Below are 17,849 nucleotides of genomic sequence, written 5' to 3' on the forward strand. Positions count from 1 at the left end.
AGGCCTCAATGCGATCCAAGGAAGCCCTTCTCAGCTTCCTCAAAGACAGTGTTAATGGACTGCTCCACGAAACATAAGTGTAACTCTGTGAGATGAATTCACAATCACCAAGAAGTTTCTAAGAAAGCTTCTTTCTAGTTTTCATCTGTGGATATTTCCTTTGTCACCGTAAGGTTCATTGCGCTATGAAATACCAAATTGCAGATTTCCAGAAAACTGTGTTAACAAACTGATCACTGAAGAGAAACGTGTAACTCTGTGAGTTGCATTCACACATGGCAATGCAGTTTCTCAGAAAGCTTCTCTTTAGTTATTATGTGAGGATAATTCCTTTTTCACCCTAGCCCTCAATGAGCTCCCAAATATACCTTTGCAGAATCCACGAGAACAGTGTTAGCAAACTGTTCCAAGAAGGGAAGGGTGGAACTCTGTGTGATGAAGTCACACATCAGAAAGCAATCTCTCAGAAAGTTTCTCTGTAGTTATTATGTGAGGACATTTCCTTTTTCACCATGGGCCCCTATGGGCTACCAAATATCACTTTCCAGATTCCACGAAAAGAGTGTTAGAAAACTGCTTCTTGAGGCATAGGTTGTAACTCTGTGAGATGAATTCACAGATCAGAAAGAAGTTTATCAGAAAGCTTCTTTCACGTTTTGAACGGATGAAATTTCCTTTATCAGCGTAGGCCTCAATGCGATCCAAGGAAGCCCTTCTCAGCTTCCTCAAAGACAGTGTTAATGGACTGTCCACGAAACACAAGTGTACCTCTGTGAGATGAATTCACACTCACCAAGAAGTTTCTAAGAAAGCTTCTTTCTAGTTTTCATCTGTGGATATTTCCTTTGTCACCGTAAGGTTCATTGCGCTATGAAATACCAAATTGCAGATTTCCAGAAAACTGTGTTAACAAACTGATCACTGAAGAGAAACGTGTAACTCTGTGAGTTGCATTCACACATGGCATGCAGTTTCTCAGAAAGCTTTTATATTATGTGAGGATAATTCCTTTTTCACCCTAGCCCTCAATGAGCTCCCAAATATACCTTTGCAGAATCCACGAGAACAGTGTTAGCAAACTGTTCCAAGAAGGAAGGGGTGGAACTCTGTGTGATGAAGTCACACATCAGAAAGCAATCTCTCAGAAAGTTTCTCTGTAGTTATTATGTGAGGACATTTCCTTTTTCACCATGGGCCCCTATGGGCTACCAAATATCACTTTCCAGATTCCACGAAAGAGTGTTAGCAAACTGCTTCTTGAGGCATAGGTTGTAACTCTGTGAGATGAATTCACAGATCAGAAAGAAGTTTCTCAGAAAGCTTCTTTCACGTTTTGAACGGATGAAATTTCCTTTATCAGCGTAGGCCTCAATGCGATCCAAGGAAGCCCTTCTCAGCTTCCTCAAAGACAGTGTTAATGGACTGCTCCACGAAACATAAGTGTAACTCTGTGAGATGAATTCACACATCACCAAGAAGTTTCTAAGAAAGCTTCTTTCTAGTTTTCATCTGTGGATATTTCCTTTGTCACCGTCAGGTTCATTGCGCTATGAAATACCAAATTGCAGATTTCCAGAAAACTGTGTTAACAAACTGATCACTGAAGAGAAACGTGTAACTCTGTGAGTTGCATTCACACATGGCAATGCAGTTTCTCAGAAAGCTTCTCTTTAGTTATTATGTGAGGATAATTCCTTTTTCACCCTAGCCCTCAATGAGCTCCCAAATATACCTTTGCAGAATCCACGAGAACAGTGTTAACAAACTGTTCCAGAAGGGAAGGGTGGAACTCTGTGTGATGAAGTCACACATCAGAAAGCAATCTCTCAGAAAGTTTCTCTTTAGTTATTATGTGAGGACATTTCCTTTTTCACCGTGGGCCCCTATGGGCTACCAAATATCACTTTCCAGATTCCACGAAAAGAGTGTTAGCAAACTGCTTCTTGAGGCATAGGTTGTAACTCTGTGAGATGAATTCACAGATCAGAAAGGAGTTTCTCAGAAATCTTCTTTCACGTTTTGACCGGATGAAATTTCCTTTATCAGCATAGGCCTCAATGCGATCCAAGGAAGCCCTTCTCAGCTTCCTCAAAGACAGTGTTAATGGACTGCTCCACGAAACATAAGTGTAACTCTGTGAGATGAATTCACACATCACCAAGAAGTTTCTAAGAAAGCTTCTTTCAGTTTTCATCTGTGGATATTTCCTTTGTCACCGTAAGGTTCATTGCGCTATGAAATACCAAATTGCAGATTTCCAGAAAACTGTGTTAACAAACTGATCACTGAAGAGAAACGTGTAACTCTGTGAGTTGCATTCACACATGGCAATGCAGTTTCTCAGAAAGCTTCTCTTTATTATTATGTGAGGATAATTCCTTTTTCACCCTAGCCCTCAATGAGCTCCCAAATATACCTTTGCAGAATCCACGAGAACAGTGTTAGCAAACTGTTCCAAGAAGGGAAGGTGGAACTCTGTGTGATGAAGTCACACATCAGAAAGCAATCTCTCAGAAAGTTTCTCTGTGTTATTATGTGAGGACATTTCCTTTTTCACCATGGGCCCCTATGGGCTACCAAATATCACTTTCCAGACTCCACGAAAAGAGTGTTAGCAAACTGCTTCTTGAGGCATAGGTTGTAACTCTGTGAGATGAATTCACAGATCAGAAAGAAGTTTCTCAGAAAGTTCTTTCACGTTTTGAACGGATGAAATTTCCTTTATCAGCGTAGGCCTCAATGCGATCCAAGGAAGCCCTTCTCAGCTTCCTCAAAGACAGTGTTAATGGACTGCTCCACGAAACATAAGTGTAACTCTGTGAGATGAATTCACACATCACCAAGAAGTTTCTAAGAAAGCTTCTTTCTAGTTTTCATCTGTGGATATTTCCTTTGTCACCGTAAGGTTCATTGCGCTATGAAATACCAAATTGCAGATTTCCAAAACTGTGTTAAAAACTGATCACTGAAGAGAAACGTGTAACTCTGTGAGTTGCATTCACACATGGCAATGCAGTTTCTCAGAAAGCTTCTCTTTAGTTATTATGTGAGGATAATTCCTTTTTCACCCTAGCCCTCAATGAGCTCCCAAATATACCTTTGCAGAATCCACGAGAACAGTGTTAGCAAACTGTTCCAAGAAGGGAAGGGTGGAACTCTGTGTGATGAAGTCACACATCAGAAAGCAATCTCTCAGAAAGTTTCTCTGTAGTTATTATGTGAGGACATTTCCTTTTTCACCATGGGCCCCTATGGGCTACCAAATATCACTTTCCAGATTCCACGAAAAGAGTGTTAGCAAACTGCTTCTTGAGGCATAGTTGTAACTCTGTGAGATGAATTCACAGATCAGAAAGAAGTTTCTCAGAAAGCTTCTTTCACGTTTTGAACGGATGAAATTTCCTTTATCAGCGTAGGCCTCAATGCGATCCAAGGAAGCCCTTCTCAGCTTCCTCAAAGACAGTGTTAATGGACTGCTCCACGAAACATAAGTGTAACTTGTGAGATGAATTCACACATCACCAAGAAGTTTCTAAGAAAGCTTCTTTCAGTTTTCATCTGTGGATATTTCCTTTGTCACCGTAAGGTTCATTGCGCTATGAAATACCAAATTGCAGATTTCCAGAAAACTGTGTTAACAAACTGATCACTGAAGAGAAACGTGTAACTCTGTGAGTTGCATTCACACATGGCAATGCAGTTTCTCAGAAAGCTTCTCTTTTTATTATGTGAGGATAATTCCTTTTTCACCCTAGCCCTCAATGAGCTCCCAAATATACCTTTGCAGAATCCACGAGAACAGTGTTAGCAAACTGTTCCAAGAAGGGAAGGGTGGAACTCTGTGTGATGAAGTCACACATCAGAAAGCAATCTCTCAGAAAGTTTCTCTGTAGTTATTATGTGAGGACATTTCCTTTTTCACCATGGGCCCCTATGGGCTACCAAATATCACTTTCCAGATTCCACGAAAAGAGTGTTAGCAAACTGCTTCTTGAGGCATAGGTTGTAACTCTGTGAGATGAATTCACAGATCAGAAAGAAGTTTCTCAGAAAGCTTCTTTCACGTTTTGAACGGATGAAATTTCCTTTATCAGCGTAGGCCTCAATGCGATCCAAGGAAGCCCTTCTCAGCTTCCTCAAAGACAGTGTTAATGGACTGCTCCACGAAACATAAGTGTAACTCTGTGAGATGAATTCACATCACCAAGAAGTTTCTAAGAAAGCTTCTTTCTAGTTTTCATCTGGGATATTTCCTTTGTCACCGTAAGGTTCATTGCGCTATGAAATACCAAATTGCAGATTTCCAGAAAACTGTGTTAACAAACTGATCACTGAAGAGAAACGTGTAACTCTGTGAGTTGCATTCACACATGCAATGCAGTTTCTCAGAAAGCTTCTCTTTAGTTATTATGTGAGGATAATTCCTTTTTCACCCTAGCCCTCAATGAGCTCCCAAATATACCTTTGCAGAATCCACGAGAACAGTGTTAGCAAACTGTTCCAAGAAGGGAAGGGTGGAACTCTGTGTGATGAAGTCACACATCAGAAAGCAATCTCTCAAAAGTTTCTCTGTAGTTATTATGTGAGGACATTTCCTTTTTCACCATGGGCCCCTAGGGCTACCAAATATCACTTTCCAGATTCCACGAAAAGAGTGTTAGCAAACTGCTTCTTGAGGCATAGTTGTAACTCTGTGATGAATTCACAGATCAGAAAGAAGTTTCTCAGAAAGCTTCTTTCACGTTTTGAACGGATGAAATTTCCTTTATCAGCGTAGGCCTCAATGCGATCCAAGGAAGCCCTTCTCAGCTTCCTCAAAGACAGTGTTAATGGACTGCTCCACGAAACATAAGTGTAACTCTGTGAGATGAATTCACACATCACCAAGAAGTTTCTAAGAAAGCTTCTTTCTAGTTTTCATCTGTGGATATTTCCTTTGTCACCGTAAGGTTCATTGCGCTATGAAATACCAAATTGCAGATTTCCAGAAAACTGTGTTAACAAACTGATCACTGAAGAGAAACGTGTAACTCTGTGAGTTGCATTCACACATGGCAATGCAGTTTCTCAGAAAGCTTCTCTTTATTATTATGTGAGGATAATTCCTTTTTCACCCTAGCCCTCAATGAGCTCCCAAATATACCTTTGCAGAATCCACGAGAACAGTGTTAGCAAACTGTTCCAAGAAGGGAAGGGTGGAACTCTGTGTGATGAAGTCACACATCAGAAAGCAATCTCTCAGAAAGTTTCTCTGTAGTTATTATGTGAGGACATTTCCTTTTTCACCATGGGCCCCTATGGGCTACCAAATATCACTTTCCAGATTCCACGAAAAGAGTGTTAGCAAACTGCTTCTTGAGGCATAGTTGTAACTCTGTGAGATGAATTCACAGATCAGAAAGAAGTTTCTCAGAAAGCTTCTTTCACGTTTTGAACGGATGAAATTTCCTTTATCAGCGTAGGCCTCAATGCGATCCAAGGAAGCCCTTCTCAGCTTCCTCAAAGACAGTGTTAATGGACTGCTCCACGAAACATAAGTGTAACTCTGTGAGATGAATTCACACATCACCAAGAAGTTTCTAAGAAAGCTTCTTTCTATTTTCATCTGTGGATATTTCCTTTGTCACCGTAAGGTTCATTGCGCTATGAAATACCAAATTGCAGATTTCCAGAAAACTGTGTTAACAAACTGATCACTGAAGAGAAACGTGTAACTCTGTGAGTTGCATTCACACATGGCAATGCTTCTCAGAAAGCTTCTCTTTATTATTATGTGAGGATAATTCCTTTTTCACCCTAGCCCTCAATGAGCTCCCAAATATACCTTTGCAGAATCCACGAAACAGTGTTAGCAAACTGTTCCAAGAAGGGAAGGTGGAACTCTGTGTGATGAAGTCACACATCAGAAAGCAATCTCTCAGAAAGTTTCTCTGTAGTTATTATGCGAGGACATTTCCTTTTTCACCATGGGCCCCTATGGGCTAAAATATCACTTTCCAGATTCCACGAAAAGAGTGTTAGCAAACTGCTTCTTGAGGCATAGGTTGTAACTCTGTGAGATGAATTCACAGATCAGAAAGAAGTTTCTCAGAAAGCTTCTTTCACGTTTTGAACGGATGAAATTTCCTTTATCAGCGTAGGCCTCAATGCGATCCAAGGAAGCCCTTCTCAGCTTCCTCAAAGAGAGTGTTAATGGACTGCTCCACGAAACATAAGTGTAACTCTGTGAGATGAATTCACACATCACCAAGAAGTTTCTAAGAAAGCTTCTTTCTAGTTTTCATCTGTGGATATTTCCTTTGTCACCGTAAGGTTCATTGCGCTATGAAATACCAAATTGCAGATTTCCAGAAAACTGTGTTAACAAACTGATCACTGAAGAGAACGTGTAACTCTGTGAGTTGCATTCACACATGGCAATGCAGTTTCTCAGAAAGCTTCTCTTTAGTTATTATGTGAGGATAATTCCTTTTTCACCCTAGCCCTCAATGAGCTCCCAAATATACCTTTGCAGAATCCACGAGAACAGTGTTAAAACTGTTCCAAGAAGGGAAGTGGAACTCTGTGATGAAGTCACACATCAGAAAGCAATCTCTCAGAAAGTTTCTCTGTAGTTATTATGTGAGGACATTTCCTTTTTCACCATGGGCCCCTATGGGCTACCAAATATCACTTTCAAGATTCCACGAACAGAGTGTTAGCAAACTGCTTCTTGAGGCATCGGTTGTCACTCTGTGAGATGAATTCACAGATCAGAAAGAAGTTTCTCAGAAAGCTTCTTTCACGTTTGGAACGCATTAAATTTCCTTTATCAGCGTAGGCCTCAATGCGATAAAAGGAAGCCCTTCTCAGCTTCCTCAAAGAGAGTGTTAATGGACTGCTCCACGAAACATAAGTGTAACTCTGTGAGATGAATTCACACATCACCAAGAAGTTTCTAAGAAAGCTTCTTTCTTGGTTTCCTCTCTGGTATTTCCTTTGTCACCGTCAGGTTCATTGCGCTATGAAATACCAAATTGCAGATTTCCAGAAAACTGTGTTAACAAACTGATCACTGAAGAGGAACGTGTAACTCTGTGAGTTGCATTCACACATGGCAATGCAGTTTCTCAGAAAGCTTCTCTTTAGTTATTATGTGAGGATAATTCCTTTTTCACCCTAGCCCTCAATGAGCTCCCAAATATACCTTTGCAGAATCCACGAGAACAGTGTTAGCAACTGTTCCAAGAAGGGAAGGGTGGAACTCTGTGTGATGAAGTCACACATCAGAAAGCAATCTCTCAGAAAGTTTCTCTGTAGTTATTATGTGAGGACATTTCCTTTTTCACCATGGGCCCCTATGGGCTACCAAATATCACTTTCCGATTCCACGAAAAGAGTGTTAGCAAACTGCTTCTTGAGGCATAGGTTGTAACTCTGTGAGATGAATTCAGATCAGAAAGAAGTTTCTCAGAAAGCTTCTTTCACGTTTTGAACGGATGAAATTTCCTTTATCAGCGTAGGCCTCAATGCGATCCAAGGAAGCCCTTCTCAGCTTCCTCAAAGACGTGTTAATGGACTGCTCCACGAAACATAAGTGTAACTCTGTGAGATGAATTCACACATCACCAAGAAGTTTCTAAGAAAGCTTCTTTCTAGTTTTCATCTGTGGATATTTCCTTTGTCACCGTAAGGTTCATTGCGCTATGAAATACCAAATTGCAGATTTCCAGAAACTGTGTTAACAAACTCACTGAAGAGAAACGTGTAACTCTGTGAGTTGCATTCACACATGGCATGCAGTTTCTCAGAAAGCTTCTCTTATTATTATGTGAGGATAATTCCTTTTTCACCCTAGCCCTCAATGAGCTCCCAAATATACCTTTGCAGAATCCACGAGAACAGTGTTAGCAAACTGTTCCAAGAAGGGAAGGGTGGAACTCTGTGTGATGAAGTCACACATCAGAAAGCAATCTCTCAGAAAGTTTCTCTGTAGTTATTATGTGAGGACATTTCCTTTTTCACCATGGGCCCCTATGGGCTACCAAATATCACTTTCCAATTCCACGAAAAGAGTGTTAGCAAACTGCTTCTTGAGGCATAGTTGTAACTCTGTGAGATGAATTCACAGATCAGAAAGAAGTTTCTCAGAAAGCTTCTTTCACGTTTTGAACGGATGAAATTTCCTTTATCAGCGTAGGCCTCAATGCGATCCAAGGAAGCCCTTCTCAGCTTCCTCAAAGAGAGTGTTAAGGACTGCTCCACGAAACATAAGTGTAACTCTGTGAGATGAATTCACACATCACCAAGAAGTTTCAGAAAGCTTCTTTCTAGTTTTCATCTGTGGTATTTCCTTTGTCACCGTAAGGTTCATTGCGCTATGAAATACCAAATTGCAGATTTCCAGAAAACTGTGTTAACAAACTGATCACTGAAGGAAACTGTAACTCTGTGAGTTGCATTCACACATGGCAATGCAGTTTCTCAGAAAGCTTTCTTTAGTTATTATGTGAGGATAATTCCTTTTTCACCCTAGCCTCAATGAGCTCCCAAATATACCTTTGCAGAATCCACGAGAACAGTGTTAGCAAACTGTTCCAAGAAGGAAGGGTGGAACTCTGTGTGATGAAGTCACACATCAAAAGCAATCTCTCAGAAAGTTTCTCTGTAGTTATTATGTGAGGACATTTCCTTTTCACCATGGGCCCCTATGGGCTACCAAATATCACTTTCCAGATTCCACGAAAAGAGTGTTAGCAAACTGCTCTTGAGGCATAGTTGTAACTCTGTGAGATGAATTCACAGATCAAAAGAAGTTTCTCAGAAAGCTTCTTTCACGTTTTGAACGGATGAAATTTCCTTTATCAGCGTAGGCCTCAATGCGATCCAAGGAAGCCCTTCTCAGCTTCCTCAAAGACAGTGTTAATGGACTGCTCCACGAAACATAAGTGTAACTCTGTGAGATGAATTCACAATCACCAAGAAGTTTCTAGAAAGCTTTTTCCGTTTTCATCTGTGGATATTTCCTTTGTCACCGTAAGGTTCATTGCGCTATGAAATACCAAATTGCAGATTTCCAGAAAACTGTGTTAACAAACTGATCACTGAAGAGAAACGTGTAACTCTGTGAGTTGCATTCACACATGGCAATGCAGTTTCTCAGAAAGCTTCTCTTTAGTTATTATGTGAGGATAATTCCTTTTTCACACTAGCCCTCAATGAGCTCCCAAATATACCTTTGCAGAATCCACGACAAATGTGTTAGCAAACTCTTCCAAGAAGGGAAGGGTGGAACTCTGTGTGATGAAGTCACACATCAGAAAGCAATCTCTCAGAAAGTTTCTCTGTAGTTATTATGTGAGGACATTTCCTTTTTCACCATGGGCCCCTATGGGCTACCAAATATCACTTTCCAGATTCCACGAAAAGAGTGTTAGCAAACTGCTTCTTGAGGCATAGGTTGTAACTCTGTGAGATGAATTCACAGATCAGAAAGAAGTTTCTCAGAAAGCTTCTTTCACGTTTTGAACGGATGAAATTTCCTTTATCAGCGTAGGCCTCAATGCGATCCAAGGAAGCCCTTCTCAGCTTCCTCAAAGACAGTGTTAATGGACTGCTCCACGAAACATAAGTGTAACTCTGTGAGATGAATTCACACATCACCAAGAAGTTTCTAAGAAAGCTTCTTTCAGTTTTCATCTGTGGATATTTCCTTTGCCAACGTAAGGTCCATTGCGCTATGAAATACCAAATTGCAGATTTCAAGAAAACTGTGTTAACAAACTGATCACTGAAGAGAAACGTGTAACTCTGTGAGTTGCATTCACATATGGCAATGCAGTTTCTCAGAAAGCTTCTCTTTAGTTATTGTGAGAGGATAATTCCTTTATCACCCTAGCCCTCAAAGAGCTCCCAAATATACCTTTGCAGAATCCACGAGAACAGTGTTAGCAAACTGTTCCAAGAAGGGAAGGGTGGAACTCTGTGTGATGAAGTCACACATCAGAAAGCACTCTCTCAGAAAGTTTCTGAGTAGTTATTATGTGAGGACATTTCCTTTTTCACCATGGGCCCCTATGGGCTACCAAATGTCACTTTCCAGATTCCACGAAAAGAGTGTTAGCATATTGCTTCTTGAGATATAGGTTGTAACTCTGTGAGATGAATTCACAGATCAGAAAGAAGTTTCTCAGAAAGCTTCTTTCACTTTGTGAACGGATGAAATTTAATTGATCAGCGTAGGTCTCAATGCGATCCAAGGAAGCCCTTCTCAGCTTCCTCAAAGACAGTGTTAATGGACTGCTCCACGAAACATAAGTGTAACTCTGTGAGATGAATTCACACATCACCAAGAAGTTTCTAAGAAAGCTTCTCTTAGTTTTCATCTGTGGATATTTCCTTTGTCATTGTAAGGTTCATTGCGCTATGAAATAACAAATTGCAGATTTCCAGAAACTGTGTTAACCAACTGATCACTGAAGAGAAACGTGTAACTCTGTGAGTTGCATTCACACATGGCAATGCGGTTTCTCAGAAAGCTTCTCTTTAGTATCTGTGAGGATAATTCCTTTTTCACCCTAGCCCTCAATGAGCTCCCAAATATACCTTTGCAGAATCCACGAGAACAGTGTTAGCAAACTGTTCCAAGAAGGGAAGGGTGGAACTCTGTGTGATGAAGTCACACATCAGAAAGCAATCTCTCAGAAAGTTTCTCTGTAGTTATGATGTGAGGACATTTCCTTTTTCACCATGGGCCCCTAGGGCTACCAAATATCACTTTCCAGATTCCACGAAAAGAGTGTTAGCAAACTGCTTCTTGAGGCATAGGTTGTAACTCTGTGAGATGAATTCACAGATCAGAAAGAAGTTTCTCAGAAAGCTTCTTTCACGTTTGAACGGATGAAATTTCCTTTATCAGCGTAGGCCTCAATGCGATCCAAGGAAGCCCTTCTCAGCTTCCTCAAAGACAGTGTTAATGGACTGCTCCACGAAACATAAGTGTAACTCTGTGAGATGAATTCACACATCACCAAGAAGTTTCTAAGAAAGCTTCTTTCTAGTTTTCATCTGTGGATATTTCCTTTGTCACCGTAAGGTTCATTGCGCTATGAAATACCAAATTGCAGATTTCCAGAAAACTGTGTTAACAAACTGATCACTGAAGAGAAACGTGTAACTCTGTGAGTTGCATTCACACATGGCAATGCAGTTTCTCAGAAAGCTTCTCTTTAGTTTTCTGTGAGGATAATTCCTTTTTCACCCTAGCCCTCAATGAGCTCCCAAATATACCTTTGCAGAATCCACAAGAACAGTGTTAGCAAACTGTTCCAAGAAGGGAAGGGTGGATCTCTGTGTGATGAAGTCACACATCAGAAAGCAATCTCTCAGAAAGTTTCTCTGTAGTTATAATGTGAGGACATTTCCTTTTTCACCATGGGCCCCTGGGGGCTACCAAATATCACTTTCCAGATTCCACGAAAAGAGTGTGAGCAAACTGCTTCTTGAGGCATAGGTTGTAACTCTGTGAGATGAATTCACAGATCAGAAAGAAGTTTCTCAGAAAGCTTCTTTCACGTTTTGAACGGATGAAATTTCCTTTATCAGCGTAGGCCTCAATGCGATAAAAGGAAGCCCTTCTCAGCTTCCTCAAAGACAGTGTTAATGGACTGCTCCACGAAACATAAGTGTAACTCTGTGAGATGAATTCACACATCACCAAGAAGTTTCTAAGAAAGCTTCTTTCAGTTTTCATCTGTGGATATTTCCTTTGTCACCGTAAGGTTCATTGCGCTATGAAATACCAAATTGCAGATTTCCAGAAAACTGTGTTAACAAACTGATCACTGAAGAGAAACGTGTAACTCTGTGAGTTGCATTCACACATGGCAGCAGTTTCTCAGAAAGCTTCTCTTTAGTATTATGTGAGGATAATTCCTTTTTCACCCTAGCCCTCAATGAGCTCCCAAATATACCTTTGCAGAATCCACGAGAACAGTGTTAGCAAACTGTTCCAAGAAGGGAAGGGTGGAACTCTGTGTGATGAAGTCACACATCAGAAAGCAATCTCTCAGAAAGTTTCTCTGTAGTTATTATGTGAGGACATTTCCTTTTTCACCATGGCCCCTATGGGCTACCAAATATCACTTTCCAGATTCCACGAAAAGAGTGTTAGCAAACTGCTTCTTGAGGCATAGGTTGTAACTCTGTGAGATGAATTCACAGATCAGAAAGAAGTTTCTCAGAAAGTTTCTTTCACGTTTTGAACGGATGAAATTTCCTTTATCAGCGTAGGCCTCAATGCGATCCAAGGAAGCCCTTCTCAGCTTCCTCAAAGACAGTGTTAATGGACTGCTCCACGAACATAAGTGTAACTCTGTGAGATGAATTCACACATCACCAGAAGTAGAAAGCTTCTTTCCAGTTTTCATCTGTGGATATTTCCTTTGTCACCAGTACGTTCTTTGCGCTATGAAATACCAAATTGCAGATTTCCAGAAAACTGTGTTAACAAACTGATCACTGAAGAGAAACGTGTAACTCTGTGAGTTGCATTCACACATGGCAATGCAGTTTCTCAGAAAGCTTCTCTTTAGTTATTATGTGAGGATAATTCCTTTTTCACCCTAGCCCTCAATGAGCTCCCAAATATACCTTTGCAGAATCCACGAGAACAGTGTTAGCAAACTGTTCCAAGAAGGGAAGGTGGAACTCTGTGTGATGAAGTCACACATCAGAAAGCAATCTCTCAGAAAGTTTCTCTGTAGTTATTATGTGAGGACATTTCCTTTTTCACCATGGGCCCCTATGGGCTACCAAATATCACTTTCCAGATTCCACGAAAAGAGTGTTAGCAAACTGCTTCTTGAGGCATATTGTAACTCTGTGAGATGAATTCACAGATCAGAAAGAAGTTTCTCAGAAAGCTTCTTTCACGTTTGAACGGATGAAATTTCCTTTATCAGCGTAGGCCTCAATGCGATCCAAGGAAGCCCTTCTCAGCTTCCTCAAAGACAGTGTTAATGGACTGCTCCACGAAACATAAGTGTAACTCTGTGAGATGAATTCACACATCAAGAAGTATAGAAAGCTTCTTTCCAGTTTTCATCTGTGGATATTTCCTTTGTCACCGTAAGGTTCATTGCGCTATGAAATACCAAATTGCAGATTTCCAGAAAACTGTGTTAACAAACTGATCACTGAAGAGAAACGTGTAACTCTGTGAGTTGCATTCACACATGGCAATGCGGTTTCTCAGAAAGCTTCTCTTTAGTTATTATGTGAGGATAATTCCTTTTTCACCCTAGCCCTCAATGAGCTCCCAAATATACCTTTGCAGAATCCACGAGAACAGTGTTAGCAAACTGTTCCAAGAAGGGAAGGTGGAACTCTGTGTGATGAAGTCACACATCAGAAAGCAATCTCTCAGAAAGTTTCTCTGTAGTTATTATGTGAGGACATTTCCTTTTTCACCATCCCATGGCCCCTATGGGCTACCAAATATCACTTTCCAGATTCCACGAAAAGAGTGTTAGCAAACTGCTTCTTGAGGCATAGGTTGTAACTCTGTGAGATGAATTCACAGATCAGAAAGAAGTTTCTCAGAAAGCTTCTTTCACGTTTTGAACGGATGAAATTTCCTTTATCAGCGTAGGCCTCAATGCGATCAAGGAAGCCCTTCTCAGCTTCCTCAAAGACAGTGTTAATGGACTGCTCCACGAAACATAAGTGTAACTCTGTGAGATGAATTCACACATCACCAAGAAGTTTCTAAGAAAGCTTCTTTCCAGTTTTCATCTGTGGATATTTCCTTTGTCACCGTAAGGTTCATTGCGCTATGAAATACCAAATTGCAGATTTCCAGAAAACTGTGTTAACAAACTGATCACTGAAGAGAAACGTGTAACTCTGTGAGTTGCATTCACACATGGCAATGCGGTTTCTCAGAAAGCTTCTCTTTAGTAATTATGTGAGGATAATTCCTTTTTCACCCTAGCCCTCAATGAGCTCCCAAATATACCTTTGCAGAATCCACGAGACAGTGTTAGAAAACTGTTCCAAGAAGGGAAGGGTGGAACTCTGTGTGATGAAGTCACACATCAGAAAGCAATCTCTCAGAAAGTTTCTCTGTAGTTATTATGTGAGGACATTTCCTTTTTCACCATGGGCCCCTATGGGCTACCAAATATCACTTTCCAGATTCCACGAAAAGAGTGTTAGCAAACTGCTTCTTGAGGATAGGTTGTAACTCTGTGAGATGAATTCACAGATCAGAAAGAAGTTTCTCAGAAAGCTTCTTTCACGTTGAACGGATGAAATTTCCTATATCAGCGTAGGCCTCAATGCGATCCAAGGAAGCCCTTCTCAGCTTCCTCAAAGACAGTGTTAATGGACTGCTCCACGAAACATAAGTGTAACTCTGTGAGATGAATTCACACATCACCAAGAAGTTTCTAAAAAGCTTCTTTCCAGTTTTCATCTGTGGATATTTCCTTGTCACCGTAAGGTTCATTGCGCTATGAAATACCAAATTGCAGATTTCCAGAAAACTGTTAACAAACTGATCACTGAAGAGAAACGTGTAACTCTGTGAGTTGCATTCACACATGGCAATGCAGTTTCTCAGAAAGCTTCTCTTTAGTATTGTGAGGATAATTCCTTTTTCACCCTCCCTCAATGATCCCAAATATACCTTTGCAGAATCCACGAGAACAGTGTTAGCAAACTGTTCCAAGAAGGGAAGGGTGGAACTCTGTGTGATGAAGTCACACATCAGAAAGCAATCTCTCAGAAAGTTTCTCTGTAGTTATTATGTGAGGACATTTCCTTTTTCACCATGGGCCCCTATGGGCTACCAAATATCACTTTCCAGATTCCACGAAAAGAGTGTTAGCAAACTGCTTCTTGAGGCATAGGTTGTAACTCTGTGAGATGAATTCACAGATCAGAAAGAAGTTTCTCAGAAAGCTTCTTTCACGTTTTGAACGGATGAAATTTCCTTTATCAGCGTAGGCCTCAATGCGATCCAAGGAAGCCCTTCTCAGCTTCCTCAAAGACAGTGTTAATGGACTGCTCCACGAAACATAAGTGTAACTCTGTGAGATGAATTCACACATCACCAAGAAGTTCTAAGAAAGCTTCTTTCAGTTTTCATCTGTGGATATTTCCTTTGTCACCGTAAGGTTCATTGCGCTATGAAATACCAAATTGCAGATTTCCAGAAAACTGTGTTAACAAACTGATCACTGAAGAGAAACGTGTAACTCTGTGAGTTGCATTCACACATGGCAATGCAGTTTCTCAGAAAGCTTCTCTTTAGTATTATGTGAGGATAATTCCTTTTTCACCCTAGCCCTCAATGAGCTCCCAAATATACCTTTGCAGAATCCACGAGAACAGTGTTAGCAAACTGTTCCAAGAAGGGAAGGGTGGAACTCTGTGTGATGAAGTCACATCAGAAAGCAATCTCTCAAGTTTCTCTGTAGTTATTATGTGAGGACATTTCCTTTTCACCATTGGCCCCTATGGGCTACTAAATATCACTTTCCAGATTCCACGAAAAGAGTGTTAGCAAACTGCTTCTTGAGGCATAGGTTGTAACTCTGTGAGATGAATTCACAGATCAGAAAGAAGTTTCTCAGAAAGCTTCTTTCACGTTTTGAACGGATGAAATTTCCTTTATCAGCGTAGGCCTCAATGCGATCCAAGGAAGCCCTTCTCAGCTTCCTCAAAGACAGTGTTAATGGACTGCTCCACGAAACATAAGTGTAACTCTGTGAGATGAATTCACACATCACCAAGAAGTTTCTAGAAAGCTTCTTTCTAGTTTTCATCTGTGGATATTTCCTTTGTCACCGTAAGGTTCATTGCGCTATGAAATACCAAATTGCAGATTTCCAGAAAACTTTGTTAACAAACTGATCACTGAAGAGAAACGTGCAACTCTGTGAGTTGCATTCACACATGGCAATGCAGTTCCTCAGAAAGCTTCTCTTTGTTATTATGTGAGGATAATTCCTTTTTCACCCTAGCCCTCAATGAGCTCCCAAATATACCTTTGCAGAATCCTCGAGAACAGTGTTAGCAAACTGTTCCAAGAAGGGAAAGGTGGAACTCTGTGTGATGAAGTCACACATCAGAAAGCAATCTCTCAGAAAGTTTCTCTGTAGTTATTATGTGAGGACATTTCCTTTTTCACCATGGGCCCCTATGGCTACCAAATATCACTTTCCAGATTCCACGAAAAGAGTGTTAGCAAACTGCTTCTTGAGGCATAGGTTGTAACTCTGTGAGATGAATTCACAGATCAGAAAGAAGTTTCTCAGAAAGCTTCTTTCACGTTTTGAACGGATGAAATTTCCTTTATCAGCGTAGGCCTCAATGCGATCCAAGGAAGCCCTTCTCAGCTTCCTCAAAGACAGTGTTAATGGACTGCTCCACGAAACATAAGTGTAACTCTGTGAGATGAATTCACACATCACCAAGAAGTTTCTAAGAAAGCTTCTTTCCAGTTTCATCTGTGATATTTCCTTTGTCACCGTAAGGTTCATTGCGCTATGAAATACCAAATTGCAGATTTCCAGAAAACTGTGTTAACAAACTGATCACTGAAGAGAAACGTGTAACTCTGTGAGTTGCATTCACACATGGCAATGCAGTTTCTCAGAAAGCTTCTCTTTAGTATTATGTGAGGATAATTCCTTTTTCCCTAGCCCTCAATGAGCTCCCAAATATACCTTTGCAGAATCCACGAGAACAGTGTTAGCAAACTGTTCCAAGAAGGGAAGGGTGGAACTCTGTGTGATGAAGTCACACATCAGAAAGCAATCTCTCAGAAAGTTTCTCTGTAGTTATTATGTGAGGACATTTCCTTTTTCACCATGGGCCCCTATGGGCTACCAAATATCACTTTCCAGATTCCACGAAAAGAGTGTTAGCAAACTGCTTCTTGAGGCATAGGTTGTAACTCTGTGAGATGAATTCACAGATCAGAAAGAAGTTTCTCAGAAAGCTTCTTTCACGTTTTGAACGGATGAAATTTCCTTTATCAGCGTAGGCCTCAATGCGATCCAAGGAAGCCCTTCTCAGCTTCCTCAAAGACAGTGTTAATGGACTGCTCCACGAAACATAAGTGTAACTCTGTGAGATGAATTCACACATCACCAAGAAGTTTCTAAGAAAGCTTCTTTCCAGTTTTCATCTGTGGATATTTCCTTTGTCACCGTAAGGTTCATTGCGCTATGAAATACCAAATTGCAGATTTCCAGAAAACTGTGTTAACAAACTGATCACTGAAGAGAAACGTGTAACTCTGTGAGTTGCATTCACACATGGCAATGGTTTCTCAGAAAGCTCTCTTTAGTTATTATGTGAGGATAATTCCTTTTTCACCCTAGCCCTCAATGAGCTCCCAAATATACCTTTGCAGAATCCACGAGAACAGTGTTAGCAAACTGTTCCAAGAAGGGAAGGGTGGAACTCTGGTGATGAAGTCACACAAGAAAGCAATCTCTCAGAAGTTTCTCTGTAGTTATATGTGAGGACATTTCCTTTTTCACCATGGCCCTATGGGCTACCAAATATCACTTTCCAGATTCCACGAAAAGAGTGTTAGCAAACTGCTTGAGGCATAGGTTGTAACTCGTGAGATGAATTCACAGATCAGAAAGAAGTTTCTCAGAAAGCTTCTTTCACGTTTTGAACGGATGAAATTTCCTTTATCAGCGTAGGCCTCAATGCGATCCAAGGAAGCCCTTCTCAGCTTCCTCAAAGACAGTGTTAATGGACTGCTCCACGAAACATAAGTGTAACTCTGTGAGATGAATTCACACATCACCAGAAGTTCGAAAGCTTCTTTCAGTTTTCATCTGTGG

Source organism: Rhinopithecus roxellana, chromosome 5, assembly GCF_007565055.1.
Source record: "Rhinopithecus roxellana isolate Shanxi Qingling chromosome 5, ASM756505v1, whole genome shotgun sequence".
Taxonomy (NCBI): domain Eukaryota; kingdom Metazoa; phylum Chordata; class Mammalia; order Primates; family Cercopithecidae; genus Rhinopithecus; species Rhinopithecus roxellana.